Source organism: Ruditapes philippinarum, unplaced genomic scaffold (assembly GCF_026571515.1).
Source record: "Ruditapes philippinarum isolate M1 unplaced genomic scaffold, ASM2657151v2 ctg12145_1_1_1_1, whole genome shotgun sequence".
Taxonomy (NCBI): domain Eukaryota; kingdom Metazoa; phylum Mollusca; class Bivalvia; order Venerida; family Veneridae; genus Ruditapes; species Ruditapes philippinarum.
In genome coordinates this window covers 8,801-28,811 of record NW_026859648.1, presented here as the reverse complement: position 1 = coordinate 28,811, position 20,011 = coordinate 8,801, and the positions used below count along the sequence as shown (strand labels likewise).

Here is a 20,011-nt window from a genome sequence, read left to right as displayed (position 1 = left end):
CCCAAAGGGGAAAAAACTCAAAAATTAAACCATACACCCCATGAAAGACCAATAAAAAAAACCAAAGGTTCAAACCCACCTTTATTGTTTATTAAGTTATATCTTGTTATTTAATTCAGATGCTTTACGCACTTGATGGGATTCAACTAAAATAACAATACATAATCTAAGGAGCATACTAATGCCAGTTGTAAATGTACATCTAAATGAACTTTGAGTGATCAAGTAACACTTACCTATGTTTTGGAACTCCAAGGATAAACACCGGGTTAAGTTGAAAGAATCCAGAAAGTATATATGGGTAACACATTAAAACGAAAATCCACTTCTGGTAGAAACCGAACCCTCCAATTTTCTCTAAAACATCATCTAAAGTTTCATCATCAACGTTTTGAATTGTGTTATTACTTTCTGTCTTTTTAATTCTGATACTCATTTTTAATATGTAATTTCGTTATCATATTTAAATAAATAGATGACTAATTTATTGTCATGCAGATAGAGAAAGCTGCTTACGAATAAAGAAAACTGGATGTTTTCGTTAGATTAAATGGTATGCAGCTATTTTATTTTAAAGTTATCATTTATTATTAAACTGAATAGTTTACGTACTAAGGGATACTGTTATGTCAGATCTTAACGTTTAACGTTTAAACAAAAAGTTAGCAAAATTAATATAGGTATTTGTTTAATTCATTATATAGCGCTATTGCACCGTGTATATCCAGCTACTTCGGCATGTGAACATATCCTACGTTTTGCAAGTATTTACTTACACTGAAAGTAAATAATATTTTGGAATATCTGGAAACAGATTTCCCGCATTTGCCTGCAAAGGCATTTTATTCTATCCCTCATCAAAATATTTTTAACAAATCATCGGTTTAGAGAATGTACAGTGACGCTTACCAGGCAAGAGTGGTGACTTTAATTTTTAATATAAACATTTAGATATTTGTCAAAATATTGGGATATATTTAGAGTCAAACATAGTTGAGATTAATCGCTTTGTGGCTGGTTTGTCAGATGGCTGTACACTCATCGTTTTTGTCTTCGTTTTGTTTGAAATTTTGTATTGCTCAATAGCAATTAAATCTGCAAAACATAATCAAACTAGAACTGTGTCCAAAGGACACGGATGCCCCCACTGACAACATATATATGGTATATAGTGAAAAAATCAACAAAGGGCCATAATTCTGTTAAATTTGGTCGCAGCAAAAATTCCTTCCTTTACTTTCATCTACACATTAAGGTTGTTCATCCCTGGAAGTTTTAGCAAAATCTGCCATCCGGTTTAAGAGGAGTTGCGTTCACAAAATTTCTATATTGTATAAAGTGAAAAAATCAACAAAGGACCATAATTCTGTTAAATTTGGTCGCAGCAAAAATTCCTTCCTTTACTACCATCTGCACATTAAGGTTGTTCATCCCTGGAAGTTTTAGAAAAATCTGCCATCCGGTTTAAGAGGAGTTGCATTCACAAAATTTCTACATAGTATATAGTGAAAAAATCAACAAAGGGCCATAATTCTGTTAAATTTGGTCGCGACGAAAATTCCTTCCTTTATATCATCTACACATTAAGGTTGTTCATCCCTGAAAGTTTAAGCAAAATCTGCCATCCGGTTTAAGAGGAGTTGCGTTCACAAGATTTCGGGACGTACGGACGGACGGACGGAGTGACGGACGGACAAGTGAAACGCTATATGCATCCTACTTTGTGGGGGCTTAAAAAGTCCTGGTAGTTTCCTTTTGATTTAGATACGCTGCAGGGTCTTACATAGGTTAATTATATCGTAAGAAAAGATAATATAGTTCGTTCACCCGTTGTTTCATATGAAAATCAGTTGTACTAATACTTAAAATGAGCGAATGAACCGAGACTGAAACATTTTCAATTATACTGTTGATGGCGTTCTTCAGAAATTGTTTTTTGTATCACATTATGTACTATTCAATACATTGGATTTTTTAAAACCAAATTTTACATGAAATATAACTTGGCATGATGGAAATAACACGATAATATTGATGGTAAATGAAAGTACTCGTTACTTGTTTACTTACTTTTCTTACTCTTTGTGTTACTGCTGCTTTGAATGTTGTTCTTTTCTCAGAAAATACGGATAGCAATAAACAAAATCAATCTAAGCTATACGCCTTTGTTTTGTTTTCCAATTAACTGTTACACCATACTCACTGGCATTTTAGGTAATAATGTCAGACATAAAACCATTAGTTCACAGCAAATATTAACACTTATGCCGATATTATTGAATTCAAATAGATACTGGTTTATGTTTTTTGTAAGTTTTTAAATTAGGATTCCTATTTACCTGTCAAATTGAATATAAGTAGTAACTATAATTATATTTAGAATTATCTTATCATTTGTACATCAGAAACCCTTGGGGAAATATTGTAGATCCTAAAACTATAAGAACAATGTTGCGCTTTTCTTTGCAATTTACCCAAATGGATATATAATGTATAACTGATGACGTCTGTACTGAAATATCAAGATTTAGTATGAAAACAAAGATCAACAAGTTAGGTTGGCATTCAATGAACGCATCCCATAATATAACCAAGCAAAGAACCACCGGCAAAAAAGAACCCAATTCTTGAAAAAGCCCCATAATTCAAAAGTCAATAACGGCTGATATTTGTCCGCACTGCTCATATTGTCAGTTTATGTAGCTGCTAAACGACAAAGGACTTAGTGAAAGGTTCTTTACCAGTTGGTAGGGATTTAACTGTCAAATAAGCACTAACATGTCATTTTTGGGGAAATTTTACCTAATCTTATCAAAAAATTACTATTACGGGAATAACGGCCCCTATTTTTGAATATAGGGGCGTTAGGGATGTATTCGTCGAATATAGGGACCAATTTAACGAGTCCTATAGGGAACACCGGGTATAGGGGAAGTCGTATATGCTCAGGATATAGGGAATTCGATTTCCCCATAAAAGTGTATTTTTGTTTATTCTTGAAATATCGTAAAAAAAACCCCGTTAGGGGCTATATAAGGGGTTTTTATCCCTAGTAACAATAAATTTAACCAAGGATAAGGGGGCCTATTTTCAAATTTAAAAGGTATATGACTGTATTTTCGTAAAGGGATTAGGGGAACCCGTATTTTAAATTTTAAAAGGGTATCGGCCCCGTATTTCCAAATCAGTATTACGGAATGTATTTCCTTTATAAAAAGATTACGGAATTTTTTTACTATAAGGGGAATACGGAATCGTATTTCAATATAAACAGGTGATATACAGAATTGCATTTTTTAGTTGTTGACAGGGAAAACAGAACTGTATTTTCTTGATAAAAGAACATACAGATTATATCAAAAGCATGCATTTACATATAAGTGACACGTATACATGACCGAAATCCAGACTTGTACAATAGAACATCTTTTATTACACATTTTGAATAGGAACTGTAAAGTCATATGCTTAAGAACTTTATCTCCACAATTGGAGTATTTCAAATAATAAAGTAAAAACCAAATCGAGTCACTCTTCAATATTTATTATTTCATAAACATATATTCAATATGTATATATATATTAAACAAAATAAACATGTCTTCGCTACAACAGTAATATATTGTTGCAAGCCTTATTCCAGAGGGACAAATTAATGAAGCGTTGCAACGGAACGGCGATATACCGGTATGATGCGATACAGAGTCATGAAAAACGTATCACAGTGGAGAAAATCCGCACTGCGATATTTTCTTTAGAGATCGAGTTATACATGTACATATTTCGATATTTTCAAGCCATAAACTTTATGAATTGCATGTTGTTTAAATCTAGAATAAACTATACCAACTTGAAGTTCGATTCTATTTATCTTAAGAATGATTTTTATGAGCCACTTGTATTACACCCATAAAATATTTTATAGATATTCATTATCATATCATTTGTTCGTGTTAACAGTCACATATTATTTTAGGAAAATAAGTCCATAGCACAAATTGATTATTACAGAAAGTTTAAATAATAATCATTAAAACTAAAAATCCGTATTCACAGAAATTCGTCATTTAAACACAGCTCTTAAAAGCACTTTAATATATCAATCATCTATAGGAATGTTACGTAGACCAGTGTGATGTGTCTATTTCGTGACGTAGGAAATGTTATCTCCAGATATTACAATCTTCTTCGGCATGTGTGTATCTGAAAAAGAGAGTTTAAAATCCTGTTTAAATAGTGTCATGAAATAGTTATCACAACTTTCAAAAAGACTATACACAAGCATTTTTTTAGCGTATACATTTATACATTTTTTTTTCTAACGCAAATTTCAAAATTATTTTATATTATTAGGATAAAGATGTCATTTAAGCAACCATTTACAAAGGATTAAAATTAAATGATTAATCTATGACGGATGATAAATTATATGATTTTGTTATAAAACCTTTTCGAATATATTTATTCCACACCTGTAATATAATTGATAATGGTATCTATCTTTGTTCTATGTAAAGAGTGTTTTATCGATTAAAAATATATTAGTACAAAATAACATTGTATTGGGAAAAAGTGCTGACATAAAATTTTTGATCGTTTTACGATGTATATTAGCATCGTTAGTAGAAGTCAATTCGTTTAAAAAAAGGCTTAAAAGTACAGATAATTGCTACTCAGATGTAGATCCGTGTTTGCACAATGATATCCAGTTAAGTAAAAGGCGGAATACCCAGCTATACTTTATCGTTTATATTAAAACGTTAATTTTAACAAATTTGGATTATTATTTGTTTCAATTTCAATTGTTTCAAAAACTATCTCAGCAACGAATGAATACCTTCATTATAATACTGCACGTTTGTAACGTCGCTTTTCATTGGATAATCGTGACGTTTATATAGTTTTATATACACGGCTACTGTCGATTCATGAAGAAATCTTACTTTTTTCTCTAAAAAACGATGCGTGATGTATTATAAATTCGTTATAAATATTGTTGAAAGGATATATGGCCGTATATAAACGGCTGTTTGCAATATAACCCTCGCCTAACGGCTCGGGTTATATTTACAAACAGCCGTTTATATAGGGCCATATAACCTGTCAAGAATCTTTATAACTAATAATATACAATAGTGTAGATTAATATTTTTTTATTGTTAAGACTGTTTAACTAGGTAAGTTGACAATAGAATCTCTTACAGTGTGTCATCTCTAAAAATAAAGTGATAATTCTCACGAAATATAAATCAAAATATCCTCCCTTGCCTATAGCATTAATCTGATAGTATTAAATCGAATTCAGATAATAAAATATACGTATCATATGTGACAATTGCATAAAATAACATAGGAAATATTTTAGTTAATACATGCGAATGTGACTATTACGTGCGCACGTGAAACTTTTACGTATCAACGCAATATGTTTCACGTGCGCACAAGTACTGTGCGTTTAGTATGATAATTAAGTGACGATGTGGTCAAGTCCACTATCCAGGTGTAAAACAGCTATCATATTGTGTTTATTATCTTCAAACAAGCTAGCTATATACATTAAATTATCAACAAATTAACCAACTCTCAGCGTAATGCAGTAGGTAACTTGTAAGGTTGTGGTAAATATCAATGCAAGACAGCTAGGCTAGGATTGCACCTATTTCCCAAAAATATTGCTTAATAATCATCAATCAGGTAGGAAAGTTTTGTATCATTTATTGTAAAGATTATAAATGTTGTGATATTGTCTATTAACTTCTCATTTTGTTTTAAGTGTAGCCATATCTAGCCCTATTTAGCAAGTTGGTGCAAATTTATACGGAATGCATGATACTGTACACAGACTGTTTCAACTATAGTTAAGTTTGCACGAAATACTATTGCACTGCAAAAGTACTATGACTACTTCATACTACACACTATACAGGATAAAAATCACTATCATCCGTGCATGTATATCTAAATTATTAAATATCATAAAAAACTGCCTCTCTATCCCAATTCATTTTTCTAATGTAAAATTTAAAAAATATATATGGAAAGAAAAACGCAAAAAAGTAAGACAACTTGTGAGGCTCGAACTTGTGATTAAATTTAATGTGTATGACATTCTAACTTTTCCATCAAGACATTTCAAATTCTGTTTCTTATCTGACATTATATTCGCTTTGAAAACCCTGTTTTACCTATTCAGACAGTGTTGTTAGCTTTAGTGTACATGTACAAAAGAAAATGTAACGTCAGTCTCACATTATCAAAGCGGCGTACTTATCGCTTTACGCATGTAGTAACTAAAAAAAATACTATCGTTAGCATATATAAAAGTGATTAAACTGTAAAGAAATACATATTTTTTTGATACAGTAATATGTTAAAGAAAAGAAAACTAATTTAATAAAATAAAGTCGCATGCACATTGCATCTATATCAAACCATTGTGTGTGTTCGAGTTAATTCTTATATTTTATATATTTGATTTTTGCATATTAAAAGCAAGTATGGTTTAGCATTTTCAAATGCGCGGCAAAATGCTTATATCATATATGCCTTAATTGACATCATTTTATGAAGTGTGACATCATTCCGCCTAAGAATTGATTCTAACAAGATATAAAAGAGAACCAATGTATTTATAACTAACCACATTTATTCTTGTCAGAATAAATGCGTGTAATTAAGGAAATTTGACATTGCCTTGAGAAAGAATAAAACACATGATGTCAGTACAGAGTGGAATATATATGAGTCTGGGTAACTCTTCTTTACAAACAGTATGTCCGTGTAATTGTCTTATTTCATTCACAAAACACAACAATGTATATACGTGAACTTACATCTATATAACTTGCTACCATACTTTGCTTCATCTACAATTGCTGTAAAGAGGGCACAGCCGCATTTCTAGAAGATTTAACTGTCCTGAAAAATCATAATATAACTTCAGCATAACATGATAAAGAGCACATTGAAAATATTTCGTAAGTGATCACATATGCGAGAGTGTTAATACTGTAGGAACGTGTTCACTTTTATGTGCATGTGTAGTTATGTATTTTGTGTGTTCGTGCGTGCCTGTGTGTGTTACCATATTGCTTTATGTGAAATATAAGTCAAAATATGGAATGTCGAAAAATGTGTGATGTACAAAGGCTCAATACAGTTTTTCAAGCGTTTAAATTCATGTATAATGAAATATTAAATAACTGTTTCCTCAAACAGGCGCGTGTTTTTGACTGACCCATGCGATATCACCTTATGCGTAATGTTTATCTTAAAAAACTAAACAAAGAGTTTTAATTATAATAAGAAAAAATATTTAAATTTTAATTTGTCCAATAAAATGAAAACTCAGTTCATGTATATACAATTTAAAATCTAGGTAATCCTGACTAACGTAGATAAATAACCAAAAATATCGAATGAAAACCAAGAGTTGTCTGTCCTGAATTGCGAGTAAACTCGATCTTGCTAATTACTATTAATGCTAAAACAATACAAACAAAACCGTTTTAAAACTTCTGGTTCGTTGCGATATTTTATATTCACGAGTTTTAAAATTCTTACACAGACAACAGGCTGATCTAAGCTTTGTATCAATGTAAAAATAAACATATGAGCCGCGTCACGACAAAACCAACATAATGGGTTTGCGACCAGAATGGATCCAGACCAGCCTGCGCATCCGCGTAGTCTGATCAGAATCCATGCTGTTCGCTTACAAACTCTATAACAAGTAGAGAAACCGATAGCGAACAGCGTGGATCCTGATCAGACTGCGCAGATGCGCAGGCTGGTCTGGATCCATGCTGGTCGCAAACCCATTATGTTGGTTTTGTCGTGACGCGGCTCATATGTTTTGACACCAAGGTTAAGTGAATTATCAGTTAACTGTTAAACTTAACACCTGTCGGCCATATTACATGCAATCATACACATTCTTTGTATTAAAGTAAATAAAAAATTCTGACAATTATTTTCATTTTATTTATTCATCTAAATGTATTACGATTTAAATAAAAAAGAAATGTTTGTTTCCTATTTTTGTTTAAAGATTTGTATTTATTTAAGAATAGGTTGATATAAATAAGAAATATATAACAACATGTGTACATAAACTTAAAAAAAGTGAATAAAATTGACTTATGTTTGCATCAAATAATGGGGATTTGTATAAAAATAAAAACTGCGAATATAAAACAAGTATTTTGCTCGTTAAATTATCAAGACTGAGAAACAATTTTATCTAAAAATTTATAAACCTATTTTTTTTAAGTACTAAGCAATTTTCTTTTAAAATATGTTAATCTGTTAAATCTGATAATTTTTGTTATTATATTGAATAGATGTAACATAACCTATTTTTCGGCTATCAATTTCATAAAAATTTCTATTAAAATAAATAGAATTTGAGTGTCCATTTTCGATATGATCTTTCTTGCACATTAATTCGCACTCCTGCTGTTAAGTGATAATTGAGATCGCTCAAGATTATAAATTCCAATCAGTTGACCAATCAAGCGTACTTAGGTCGTGTCACACACACTGATTAATCCCTTTGTACTACCATATCCAGGGGCTGTAATACCTTGACAACTTCGGTATTTAATTGTCGTAATTTTTAACTCGGTGTCTTTTTTACCCTGAAGGGAAGTTATGATTAACGAATTTAACAAATGCCCTTTTCATTTTTTTGTTTTAGCATTTTTCATACAAATTATCAATTAAACAAGATACAGTTTAGAAATCAAAATCAAACTCGTAACCCCCCAGTCTAAATTTAGGGATATATCCCTGCTTTAATTATCTAATCCGGTGGCCATATTGGATAGCGAAACAGAATAAACAGTGTTAAAGTTTTCTAAAAACAAATCAGTTTTACCCTAAAATAAGCTGTTGTTCACAAAATGCAACTATTCTATTGATCGCATATTGATATTGCAACGATAAAAATAACTTTTAACCTACCTTGTTTTGCAATATTCTGAATTTTATATACTATCCATTTCCAATCGCGTTTTTTCTTTTTTCATTTCGCCCGCGCTATTTCTGATTGGTTGATAGGATTCACGTGATACAAAACCAACGCTTTAAACTCATTGGCTGTTTTGAAAACGCGTTATATGCCTAGATACCGTTTGTGCAATAAAGCATTTAGCATTAATAATGCCACGGATTTATACTAAGGTTGGTGATAATGCGGAAGAAACCAGCATACTAAGACCTTTATTCGATCCAAAATAATGCAATATTAAATTGGAAATATCATGTATTCATAAACGATAACTTTGCATACAAGTACAACATACCCATTGATACTTTTTTATAGGCAAAACTTTGATTCTTATGCTCAATCGGTTTTTTATTTTTTTGATGATAATAATAATAATAATAATAATAATAATAATAATTATAATATGATGATAATGGTGATAATCAAAGTGCTGCAGCACTGAATGCGATGGACATGCAACCGGAGAGACATTAATTAAGGCTTCTTTTAGGAAAAAAAAAAAAAAAAAAAAAACACAAAATATATAACAGAGAAAATTTGTTCCATACAAGTTCGAGATTTGTAGAGCAATATATTTTGTGTCCCAAATTGATATAATTCAGATTTTCTACTTTCAAGCACTTAAATACAGAATGAAATTTATGCCTAAAAACTCTGGTCAAACTTGTAAATCAGTGTCCTTATCGATTTATTCTAAGAAATGATATGTAAATAGAAAAAAAACTATCAACGAAATATTTCTAGAATAAATCCAGGCAAATAAACTTCGAACATAATACAATTTATACATTTGAGAATGCTATTTAGAATTGCTTCGTGTTATATCATAGTGGGCATACAGACAATAAAATATAAGTCATTTGTATTTTTATTTCTCTTGGATATGTCTCATTAAAAAAAATGGTTAAAATCATCAGCAATTAATAGTGTATTTCTTAGATTTTTTTTATTTACAAGGTAAAGATGTAGAGGCCAGAGCACATCGTTTTTATTTTAATTTAAATGTCACTTAAGCACTACAGTGTTTAGTTGTCCTTTTCAACTTCACACTAAATTCCATTTTCAACTTGTTTGCTTCTTACAATTGTATAGCATTTCTAAAAGTATTGCATTACAATCCGCTGGTTTATTAATTACATGTTTAATGTGTACTTTCCTAATCGCCTGTCCAAAAATCAGAACAGGTGAAGCAGAATCTATTTTTAGAATAGCGAAGGTTAACTCATATCATGACCTAGTAAAATATGTAAACAAACCACAAGAATCGGAAGTAGAACTGATATTATAACTTCCTTACCATGAAAGACTACATGGCGGTAAAGTGTCTTACATGCATTTTCAAAAATAGATATTTATACTAGCCATTGTACTGTATCTAATATATTAATAACTGCTGAATATTCAGCTAAACCCGCGGTATGAGTCACGAAAATAGTTCTTCTTTTATTAATGCGCGAGTTATCCTAGAGTCACGAAAAACTTTTGATTTGTTAATAATAATGTTTTGTATAATGTAGAAATATTTATTTCCTACTAATAATGTCTTGGAACTCAGAGGTTACACCTTTATTGTAGTATAATTTGCTGTCCTACTTTTTCGACAGCGGTAAATCGTTTCAGCAGTAATTTGCATATTGCGCAATAATACTACGGGACAACAACGTTTTTAGCAATAATATACGTTCATATTTTAACTTGGATAACTTAATTTGAAATTGAAAAGGCTAAATATGGAAGACATTAAGATATCCAGACAAAGTATGGGAGTTTTGAAGGATCAAATTCATGTACTATTTCTTGGGCTGTTAATTGGTTTAGGACACATTGCGCGAGTGTAGCCAACGAAATCCCATGTGTAGATGACTTAGCTCTGAACGCGCCTGAGGGCGCGTCCGTCGCAATAATAATAATATAATAATGATGATGATGACGATGATGACGATGATGATGATGATGATGATGATGACGATGATGATGATGAGGATGATGACACATAGGACAAAAGCCCCCCCCCCAGCCCAGTCCATCAAACAAAAGCCTCCTTAAGGTTTATAGACCAGACTGATTACTATCTATTTTTACACGCCCAGTGTTCGGGAACTTGGGTTATACTTCAAATAAATCAAGACAAGTATGCGCCTTTCACTTTTATTTTCTTGGTAAGCTTTGAAAAGCGAAAATATTCATTTACATTTGTACTGCACAATATATAATAAAGTAAACATAAGAACATTCATATCATCAATGAATTATAAGTACGAATTACACAATAAATCAAATTTAAATCTTAATGTAAATTATCTTTTAAAACAATTGCATTTATTTGTTAAAATACATCAAGTTCCAGATTTAAACTGACGAGATTCTCAATAGACGGAGATGGACTGGGGGGGGGGGGTTCTCCTCCTAATTTAAATAAAACTTTATTAGTATAAGAATATTTGGTGTATCGGTACAAATTCGAAAGTCCAATTTAAAAAGTGATTTTACTATCAATATATAATTTAGTATTTTTTAACTTGTGTTTTTAAATCAAACTACGACAATTTTTATTTTTTTAAACAGAAATTTACTTTTACAAAAACTGTTTCCAAGATACATAATTTTATTTTAACAAGGTAACAAAATTAATGTTAATATACATAGCACGGTCATGGTCCCCTGTCCTGAACAATGTTCAAGTCACCAAATTATGCGGAAACACGGCTGATGGGAGACGAGGAAACTCGGGAGATGATGATGATATTTTTCAAGAAATGCTATTTTGAATAATTTGACATCATCTATCAACAATACATGTACATACACCCCAGTGACATCCATCTGATTCTAGCTTGTTAACTTAGATATAATTGGACCTGGCGGCAGGGTACTTTAAAGTTTTCTTAAGATAAATCTTAATTTTGTCTTGTTTAAATGACGAATTTCGCCAAATTAAAGGATAACAACAACACGACGCTGCAAAAACATTGGAAAAATATAGCAGCTATGTCTGTTTCATTTTAATATGCCGGGTTAGAGTCTTTATAATATCTGGAACAAAATCACATAGAGACTCGGTTATGAGATCACAATTTAATTCCCTTATTTCGTACATGAATTATATTAGAAATTGACTGTAAAAATACCGTTAAGACATTCAACAACAATTGCGCTAACCTACCTAATCGGAGAAAACCGACACACGATATACCCTGCTGCGTTTATGATCAATATCCGGATCAATATCCGACTTAATCAGTATTGTCTTCGATTATGGCAATACAGCACGTGGCTATTACACAATATTATGTCATAAATGAGACCGCGCGAAAAGAATCAAAATTGGGGAATTCGGAACTTCATAAGATTTCTATTCAAAACTTGGGTACAGAAACGCAAATCTTTGTTTCCTGAAATAAAAGATTAAATAAATAAATAAATAAATAAATAAATAAATAAATAAATAAATATAAATAAATAAATAAATAAGAAATATATGAATAAATGAGTAATGAATAAATGAATGTATGAATAAATGAATGAATGATTGGGTTGATTAGATAAATAAATTAATTAATAAGAAATATATGAATAAATGAGTAATGAATGAATGAATGTATGAATAAATAAATGAATGAATGATTGGTTGATTGATTCAATGAATGAATGAATGAATGAATGAATGAATGAATGAATGAATGAATGAATGAATGAATGAATGAGATATCATTGTTTTTTTACATATGCAAGTACATATATTATATTATGTATAGCCTATTTTTCATAGGACATATATCAACGTAAAATTTAATTGCTGTGTGGACAATCCCGATTTCATCTTCGTGATTTCACAATTATTTAACTTTCAAGGTTTCAACTTCACAGATTCACGATTTTATTATAATTAATTCATGTTTTGAACATCACAATTTCAAGTTTATCATTTTCTCATGTTTGACTTATCATTATAAGATATTATAATAATAATGAAAAGGAAATTACAAAATAACATAGATGCAAAATTCAAAACAGTACTATCTAATCGTCAATCGCAATTGTAAAGTATCCGCTATTTATCTGCGGGTGTATGCTAAAAAGCAAACCAAGCGGTATTGAGCTAGAATATAAGAATCTTACACCGGCTGCCGGTACAGACCGGAATATCTAGCTCAAGGGTAACTGTTTACGGCGGTAACGAGGCTCTGCCGAGTTTCCGCTAAACAGTTACCCGAGAGCTAGATATTCCCGTCTGTACCAACAGCCGGTGTTTGATTCTTTTTCTTGCATATTACATGTCAATTATTTTCGGAACAGAAATTATGAAAACTGATATTCTCATTACGCACTTTTTTCTTATAGTAGCGTATGAACTTACAACTTCATTCATAACGGAAAAAATGACGCCATCCTATGAACGCGATTCATTCATAAAAGGCGCGCGTCAATGACGTCATTTAAAGTACGCGACTTGTCTTACATGGGGGGGTGCAAGACAGAGTTTACTAGCACCGGTGTAAACGGTAGATAATCCTGTCTGAGATGCAAGAATACCAAGTCTGCATGTTACAGGTGGATGTCTTACACGTTCTGTGCACTGACGATATTATTTGTACGCAATTGACGCGTTAATAACTCCAGGAAATTTTGCATTGTGTTACTTGTCAAATGTATGATCAGACTATTTCTTTACTCTTACAGGAAATAGGAAATTCAGAAGTAAATTTTCATTCGCTTTTTCTATATACAGAATCCGTATTTGCACGAGAACGGAATTTCGTATTTTAGTAATATACGGACTTGTTATAAAAAATTCCGTATATTAGTAAAATACGGACTTCGTACATCAAAAGTTCCCGTATATTACGAGTGTACGGAGTTCGTATACGAGTCATGTACGGACTGATATAATATACGGTCCCGTACATCTCCGTATTTCAAGTTTCCCGTATTCTTACACGTATATTAATGATATACGGAATTCCGTACACTTCCGTATATCCATGTCTTTTTCGCAGTGCTTAGTCTTATTGTTTTTGACATATAATAATAATTATATAAGTACAGCCAAAGACTCATTACTAGTACGCAAAAGCATGTCCCTAAACATAAAACAAGATAGGAAAATGTTCAGTTCTTTATTTCGTCATTACAATGGTCGAATAATTTTCTTTATTTAAGTCAGTTACAATGTACTTTTATACCATCATATGATTTATTTTTCATTTACACTTCCTTCTCTTTTTTCTCCAGGTTTTAGCTTATCTACATGGCGTGTCAATATTATTTTAGCCGGATACATGAGAATCACTTGACATGTCAAACGCCAATTAAGATAAGAAAAGAAACCAACTCAAAAGTCATTATGTATATTATATATATTTTTGCCAGAATAAGATGTCGATAATAAATCACGCAAAGTACCATTCATTTTTTTTCAAATGTGAACACATTTCAGTTGACAAGAATTAACGTCATTTTATTAGTTTACAATAAAGATCATAAAATGAATCATTCGCTACTTATTGTTTAATGTCAGATACAATTTGTATAGCTTATGGTTTTACAATCAAGCACCAGCTAACTACTTACAAATGTCTAGCTTTTCTGGCTGACTAAACACCATGAAACAGATATAGAAAACCGCTTAAATAACAATATATCCAAGAAAACTGTTTTATGTAGATGAACATTTGGCAAATGGTATCTTTTTGTGTTTTTCTCATAACGTATTTCTATATATTATTGCCAGGCGCTTTAAAGAATTTTTTAATGCACTATTATTGTAAGAGATGAGGAAACACTATTTTATAACAGTGAAAACAATCTTATTTAAATGAAGTAAATATAAATGTTGCGTTTCATTTATTATAAAAGTGTTATTTTTTGTAATAATTAAGAATTTTATTCAGATTTGTTTGTTCTCGTTGTTGTCATATCTAAATGGATGTCTCAATTATTTATTATAATCAGGCTATTTACTAACTTTGTATTAAATTTGCTGTTAAATTATAAAATAACTTCTAGTTTTACTTTAATGTAAAATTGATGTAAAATTTAAGGATGCTTCAGAATGATGCAAACTTTACAATATTATGTGAATATGCATGTTTACTAACGGGTTTCTCGTGCTAAATAAACTTAAATGATATGCATAACACAATCTGATTATCCTTTTTCCTGAAAAGATCAAGATCAAGCATATGGTATTCAATCTATGAATAGTTTATTTAACACAATTTTTTTTCTCTTCAGGTTGTCCGTATTGAAGATATACGGTATAATGCAATGATATCTCAGAATATTAATAAACTACTACAGGGTCTCTACTTAATTGTGAAATAAATTTGTTTTTAATACACATAATTATAATGAATTAATCACGTTTAAAATTCAACACACTATAGGTAAGAACAGTATTAATACATAGTTTCACTGTAGACTAGCAGTTAGTTTTTTTACGACAGGGCCACAATATTTCGACCTGCAATAGGGAATGCTCCTTTCAATGTATAGATTGAGCGTTTCATTATTCATGAAATTCATTAAAATTCATCTCAATTAAAAGGGATTCCACTGAGGTTATTTTTACATGACCGGGCTGGAAATAATTTTCCGAAATTGATAATCCATTTGAAGAAGGTCTTAACTAATAACTTTGTGCAAAGTTTCAGATCATTCACTCTACCCTTTTTTCCAGAAAAGAATATTCTAATTATAAAAATAACCGAAAATTGTAAAGCGATGCAACGGTTATTTTATTCATATCCGACTCGGAATAGCACAAACTACGACTTTCAATTTATTTCAAAGTATCTTTTGTAATTATCGTTTGCATATCTTTCTGTTTTTAGTGACCAAGCTGATCTATGCAAGAAGTTCAAGTTTTTATGTTTCAAGTTTTTGGACAATTGTTCCTTTTAACAAAGTAGGATTTTCGGTTATTAAAGAACTTCTATTTTTGAATTACCATTCTTTCTAACATTTCCGTATGCTACACATACAAGAAACTGGTAGATTTTTAAAAAGATATAGGATCATAACATACAATTCTAAACTGTGTCATAAAAAGCTAAAATAACATTAAACTATATTTGAGTCTTTATAATGAGCCAAATTATATGCTTACTTGTACGTTAATTAGAAAATTTTGCTAACTGATTTATATCATCGATTGACATTACATCTTAGTTTTTTTTCTGCTATCAACTTGTTTTACTGACGTTCGTGGGTGTCATAGGCTAGTTTGAAGTTTATGTGTGTTATTCTATATTGGCGTTAATGGTTATTTTACGACGTGAACTGATTTTTCAATTATCCCAGGAGTAAAAGCTTTATTACACAAAACAATTACTAGCAGTTACTTTTAAATCCTGATATACAAGGAATTTATAAAAGTTGACATGAATGACCTGCATTATCAACCTCAGCCTATAGAAAATAGTTTTTCGAACAACAGAAGAAAATACAGCCATGTTTGTTGTTATCAAAATGTGTCTACCATTTCCTTTAGGCATTAACCTAAGTTAATATTTACCTTTCCGTCAGATTTCCTAATAATGTTGCTTGATTACTGCTTGTTTAATGGCATTTAATAATTTGTAGCATTTAATGAGGATTCGTTGTTTACAACACAAAAAAGATTTCTTTTTCAAATACATATAAACAACGCATACATTTATCATATATAAACATTTAGCATGAAAGTTTAACATGAAAGTTGTTGCATATATCATTTTCTTTCATCAAACTTAGTCTGCAAGTTTTACCTTTTTACTACTTTTGTCGGCGGCATTGCTCTCGGTGTATCTCCCTTTTCCCATTTTTACACCATTCAAATTAATTTTAACACTTTCACAGACAAGCGACCTTATGATTGCATCAAAGTTAAATTGTTCAATACACTTTAATGTACGAATAAATCAAATTCTTTCAGTGGTGACATTTTACAGAATGTGTTCTCTTAACAATGATTCAAAGGTCATGCAGCCAAACGATAGAATCAGATTGTAGCTTTTGTTGCTGCAGAATTGGTTCTAAAAAATTATCAAGTTTACTACAGTTGATATTGAAAAAATTAAACAAACTTATTCATTTACTTAATATACATGTGTATAATCCCACTTAACTATCTTAAGTGTAGTAAAATAAAGTATGAATATCATATTATTTTGAGTGTATAATTATACGTAGTTAAGTAAATACGTAATTAATCTACAATGTGAAAACGTTCTTGTTATATGATAAACATAAACACACAACGTACGATTCACTACAAATATAAGTATCATCTGTTAATTTGGAAGTAAGTCTATACATAATGATATAAATAAGTTCATACGTTCATCTTACAGACGTTATTCAGATATTGTTCTAATAATAGGTAATTATTAGGTTTAAAAGTATTAACAATGCTCCTGAAGCCAACTTCCAAACGATAGAAACATGATAAATCAAACTGTTTATGTTCCTTTCTAGATTATTTGGCAACTAGATTCATAAAACCCATTCACATATAACACGAGGTTAGTGCAAAGTATGTGCTTAAAAAGTTAAGATTATAATGCCTTTGAAAATTGCTATTGTAACCTGTGAATGTTGAGTATTTGCAATAAAATGTCGTGGTCCAATTACCTGTATAGTTACTGTACGTTAGGTGTGTAATGCATTTAAAGAATGAGATTCATGTGTGTATGCATTTGTTTTCAGGATATTTCTAGAAATATTAGAATTATTGCACAACGTAGCTACAGCTTTAAATGATTTACGTTTTGATTAAAACTATTTACAGTAAAGATAGATTGTTTTTAAAACATATTCTTATGCATGTTGATAATTGTACACAAAAAAGTAGCAGAAATGGACTGGGTGTGGGTAGTTATTTTTTTCTAAAATGTAATGTTAAGATAATCAAATTAAAAAGAAATTGTGGGTCATTTCTTTGCATATAATATACGTTGGTAGATTTTTAATACCTTTAAAACTTTTGTCATACATTAGGATGATGCTTTCACAGATGTTTGATGCCTTCTTTCTTTGTTCCTCCCTTTCTTCTACACATGATTATCGAATATGAGCATGTAGTTAAAGCCACATTTTGCCCCAGAAGTGCTTTCATTTTTCTTCTTTAAAAGCTCTTATATTTGGTGTCATGTTATAGTTTATTAACGTTACTCATTGGGCAAATACCTGAATCACAGTTTACTTCTGTTACTTTCTGGTAATAAGTACAGTTATAGAGTTTTAGTATTTTGTATGGAAGTCAAAATACTACTTTGTTAACATTTTGCTACTTTTGTGAAAAATAATTTCACACCCAGCTCTGTTTTCTTAAGGTAATAAGCATCCAACATACTTTTAAACTATTGTTAAAACATCTAAAACTCATGTTTCCTTTTCTAAAGAAGGTACAACATGTTCGTTTCTGACACATATTGTGCCTTAAGTAAAATCCAACTGAATTTATACTCAACATAGGAATAATGTTTTTTGAAGTATACATGTTGTTTTTTCTATAATAGCGAAGTGTATAATAAAAATGTTGGTTGGTTATGCGTCACAGATTTTATGCCATATTATTCGGTGGAATAACAACATTCATGCATAATATTTTGTAATAAGCCATTAAAAATAAGACATAAATATTTATTTCACGTATCATAAAATGGGATAAATATTACTATTATGCAGTTTATTTGCATAAAATGTATCCCTTTTATTTGACAAGTTTATGAAGAGTTTATTTGTAACTCTCAACTCATACATAAATTCTATAATCAATTCATCATTAAAATAGCCCTAAACCTTTTATTCATTTAGTGTACATTGAACTATGTTCAGAAAAATATGTTATAATAAATCCCTACTATGCACATGCAACATAATAACTGTGTGTGTTAAATAACAAGATCGAATCAATGTGTTATGTTAACTTTAATCATTTATTATCATTCATTCAGGAGCTCTGCATTACTGTTTTGTTGGTTATAAAATTTCAAAGCTTAAGTTGCATGTATCTTATGAATTCTATTGTTGCCACGGTCATGAAGTCGACGAACATGTTGTTATCTTAAACGCGGTGCCTTTTTCACACGGCTTTGTGATATGCTATGGGTAGAAAACTAATACAACATACGGTCAAGATTTTTTGTCATAACAATTTTATTATGTTATTATTTTTGAGGATTAAAGTGTAGAGTCGGCTCATTCTAGTGAAGAATCCATAAATCTCATAGAAACAAACATTTGCTTTCGTAATGTGAAACCGTACAAATATCTGATAATTCAAACACGCGGTTTCACTTTCCATAAAAAATACTGAATTTCCGCTTAAAGTGAATAGGTCTACATTGGGCAAACGAAAGAAATGCATAATCTGGATATTCTTATAAAATGTGGCTTGAAAAAAATGTTGATAAAGTTCTAAGTGATTTAAAATGATCATGACTATTAATATTTTGTTTTAGAACATAATTTTATTATCTGCTATATAAATATATGTAATATTGGGTCATGTCTCTCGCTATGTATCTCGCTCTGTATTTCGCAATTGCCAAAAACTTCCATGTAAAACGTTTTCGTGGATTGTGGTTATGTCTAACTGCTCCGCGCCCACAGGCGCGGAGCTATTTGTGTTGACTATTTATTTTTGTCCATGGACTCGATTTTATCAATTAATCCCTCCGATTTACAGCTAATAATAAATTCGGATGCAAGAATTCCTTCCGATTTCTGTTATGTAAAGTCATATATTGGTTTCCCATTCGGAGATTCGCAGTATGTCATATTAATGGATGAGAACAGAAACAAATTTCATATATAAAAGCGGTATAAAAGACAAAAAAACATAAAACTTAAATTTGGTAATTTATATCTAACATGTGTACTTCTACAGGAAATAGTACACAGTGGGTTATGTATGTATTTATTGTTACACATGAATTCGAAAGCTATAAATAGATATGACCTTCACATTGTGAAAGTCCAAACATTTGTTTCGCACTATGGTAATGAATGACAAAC

General features: G+C 30.7%; 1 long non-coding RNA gene across 1 annotated transcript; it reads right to left on the bottom strand.

Annotated features, from left to right (window-relative positions):
• Nucleotides 1–3,540: 3,540 nt before the first annotated feature.
• On the bottom strand, nt 3,541–9,273 carry LOC132757340 (uncharacterized). The gene is made up of 3 exons (XR_009629437.1): nt 8,965–9,273; nt 6,834–6,918; nt 3,541–4,203 (listed from the first exon to the last, which is right to left on the bottom strand). It is a non-coding gene; the product is annotated as an uncharacterized LOC132757340 (long non-coding RNA).
• Between the last annotated feature and the right edge of the window lie 10,738 nt (nt 9,274–20,011).